This window comes from Schistocerca americana, chromosome 7, assembly GCF_021461395.2.
Source record: "Schistocerca americana isolate TAMUIC-IGC-003095 chromosome 7, iqSchAmer2.1, whole genome shotgun sequence".
NCBI lineage: Eukaryota > Metazoa > Arthropoda > Insecta > Orthoptera > Acrididae > Schistocerca > Schistocerca americana.
This window is the reverse complement of record NC_060125.1, coordinates 301,998,522-302,002,061: the sequence shown is the minus strand read 5'-3', so window position 1 is coordinate 302,002,061 and position 3,540 is coordinate 301,998,522. Positions and strand designations below refer to the sequence as shown.

General features: G+C 44.4%; 1 pseudogene; it reads left to right on the top strand.

Moving 5' to 3' along the window:
• Positions 1-3,015: 3,015 nt before the first annotated feature.
• On the top strand, positions 3,016-3,133 carry LOC124623390 (annotated as a pseudogene).
• Positions 3,134-3,540: the final 407 nt, after the last annotated feature.

Sequence of the window (3,540 nt, the reverse complement as noted above, 5' to 3'; positions counted from 1 at the left end):
TAACGCCAAATTTCGCCACACTGTCCTAACGGACACGTTCGCCGTACGTTCAACATTAATTTCTACAGTTATTTCACGCAGTGTTGTCTGTCTGTTGGCACTGATAATTATACGCAAACGCCCCTGCTCTCGGTCGTTAAGTGCAGGCCATCGGCTACTGCGTTGTCCGTGTGAGAGGTGACGCCTGAAATTTGCTATTCTTGGCACACTGTTTACACTGTGGATCTCGGAATATTGAATTCCCTGTCGATTTTCGAAATGGAGTATCCCATGGTTCTAGCTCCAACTGCCATTCCGTGTTCAGAGTCTGTTAATTCCCTTCTTACGACTATTATTACCTCGGAAATTGTTTCACATGAGTCACCTGAGCACAAATGACAGCTCTGTCAATTCACTGCCCTCTTATATCTATGTACGCTGTACCACCGACATCTGTTTATGTGCATATCGCTATCCCATGACTTCTGTCACTTCAGGGTATATTACCCACCTTTTCATCGCTCTTACACCTACTTTTTGAGAATTTTGATCATCTCGCACCATTTTGCGTTGCTGAACGCCTTCTGTATGTTGATAATTCCTGTGAACGTGTATTAATTCTTCTGAAGTCTTTCTTCCATAATCAGTCCGAGCGCCAGACTGCCTCTGTTGTTATTTTACCACTCCTCTGGTATATACAAGATGTTTAATGCACTGAAGTTCCCGAAAATGTATCTGAGGATAAATGATATTGAGCAAGACCCGAAAGAATTAATAATATTAGCTGCCAGTGGGCACTGATTTAAATGAATGGGGAAAGTTAAAAATTTGTATCGGACCGGTATTCGAACGCGGGTCGCCCACTAACTGGGCAGATTCGCTGACCACTGCGCCATGTGGGCACAGTGGTCTTACAACTGCACGGATTACCCTAGCACACCTCCCATCAAGCCCAAATTCTCAACTTATCCGTACACTACGAATATAGTGTCCTTTCCCATTACCCTCATTACTTGTAGCATTTCGCCTAATCCCGTAAGAGTTCGAGCGTGGTTTGCATCCGTACTGAACTGATCAACCGGTCGTTCTCACGTTAATTGTGTAGTTGGTGTCTGTTCATTCGCACATGAGCATTTCTTATCATAGGTTTGTTTATAAATAAATAAATCTTCTGCTACCAGTCACGATTTTTCTTTATCTTACTATTCGCACGTCGCGTTTCGAGAAATAATTCCCATTTTCAAGTGCGTTTTTTGTGTGGATTTAGCCATATCTTTTGATGTTGTCAGTGTGTGTGAGTCTGCTTCATTTTCTTGACTTTCAAGTTTTCTAATGGTCCATTTGTCTAGAGTCTCAGACACACATAACATAACACACGACTTGTTGTACACTTTACACATCGAAAATATCTTATATAAACAAAACAGTTTCGTTTATATAAGATATTTTCGATGTGTAAAGGGTACAAGTCGTGTGTGATGTTAAGTGTGTGTGTGACTCTAGACAAATGGACCATTAGAAAACTTAAAAGCCAACAAAATGAAGCAGACTCTCACACACACTGACAACATCAAAAGAAATGGCTTAATACACACAAAAAACGTACTTGAAAATGGGAATTATTTCTCGAAACGCATCGTGCGAATAGTAAAACAAAGAAAAATCGTGACTGGTAGCAGAAGATTTACTTATTTATAAACAAACCTATTGTTTCTACAGTCGCACGCTTTCAAAAACCATTTATAATGGATCAAATCAGATTTCTTGTCATACTGCCATATAAATGGATCCCAAAAGGGGCAGTAAAAAATGTAAAGAATGGTATTGATGTAGAATTTGACACGGACAAAAATATGCTACGCTAATGCAAAATTGAGCTCACTTTCTTCAGAGATTGAGTAATACACTGACAGATAAGCAAGCGCCAACTCATTCTTATATTTTATTACGGTGACAATTTTCATTACGAAAGTATATACAGCGTAAGCCGATGAAACGGCGGCGAGACAATTTCCTCGCCAGAGAGCGGTATTGTGTGCGGCGCTCGGCTGTCTGAGAAAGAGGCTGAGTGGCTGGCCCGCTACCCACGCCCATTGGGAAATAAAACCTGCCGTGCCGTACTGGGGCAGAAAGGCGCGCCGGCGTGCGGAATGAAGTGACGGCCGGCGGCCATGGCGAGGCCGAGCCGGCGCGACGTTTATCCTGGGGCGTATGCCGCCGCACACACCCACACATGGCCGCCTGATTGCTCGCGTCTGCTGCCTTACCCTTTCTCCATTTTTCCCCTCCATCCTTCCCCCCTCCCGGTGTCTCTCTCTCTCTCTCTCTCTCTCTCTCTCTCTCTCTCTCTCTCTCTCTCTCTCTCTCTCCCTCCCTCCCTCCCTCCCCCTCTCCCTCCTCTCCCTCTACCTCCTCCCACCCGCCCTGCAATGTGTTCCCAGCGCATATGTTGAGCGATAGCGATGAGAAAAAGTCTAATACAATAAAACCTTGCTCATTCGAATCAACCGGGGCGAATAATAGTCCGAATTTTATTGAAAGCCGAATTAAAGATTTCTTAAAAATGTACGCATGTTCCAGAAAGCGGCACATGAAAACGGGATTTTTTCTGGGCTCATACTTCGGATTATATTGATGATAGAAAGGTAGGATAAAGTGTTTTGAACAGCCCTTCCATACTCAACGGAAGGTTCGTCTTTCTATAACCGTACTATAGTACAGGGTCACTGTTTGAATATTACACACTTCCTCCAACCTAGGCAACCGTCTACCTGCCATTGATAATTGCAACTTCAATCATTTACGTACTCATCGATGGTGCGTATGTGTACGAATATTCCCCCGATATCCGACCACGCGTTTTTCGTATTTCACTTTTTTTTTGTCACTTACTGTCCGACTCGAGGTTCCTTATCTTTCACTTAGCATTTTCGCAAGTACTTCTCTTTCCAATTAGACCATTTTACTTCAAGATACTTAACGACTGATAGCTATAGTCATTGACAAATAATTTATCAGTGTCTATAGCATGTTTAAGCCAACGGCCTTGCCGCAGTGGTAACACCGGTTCCCGTCAGATCAGCGAAGTTAAGCGCTGTCGGGCTGGGCTAGCACTTGGATGGGTGACCATGCGGGCTGCCGAGCGCTGTTGGCAAGCCGGGTGCACTCAGCCCTTGTGAGAAAAACTGAGGAGCTACTTGATTGAGAAGTAGCAGATCCGGTCTCGGAAACTGACATACGGCCGGGAGAGCGGTGTGCTGACCACAAGCCCCTCTATATCCGCATCCTGTGACGCCTATAGTCTGTGGATGACACGGCGGCCGGTCGGTACAGTTGGACCTTCATGGCCTGTTCGAGAGGAGGTAGTTAGTTTTCTTATAACGTGTTTAAAAGTTTATTTATTCCTTAATATTTACAAGTGTTAAATTGTCATAGACGCCATTCGGAACGTGCGGTTCGAGGCGCTACAGTCTGGAATCGAGCGACCGCTACGGTCGCAGGTCCGAATCCTACCTCGGGCGTGAATGTGTGTGATGTTCTTCGGTTAGTTAGGTTTAATTA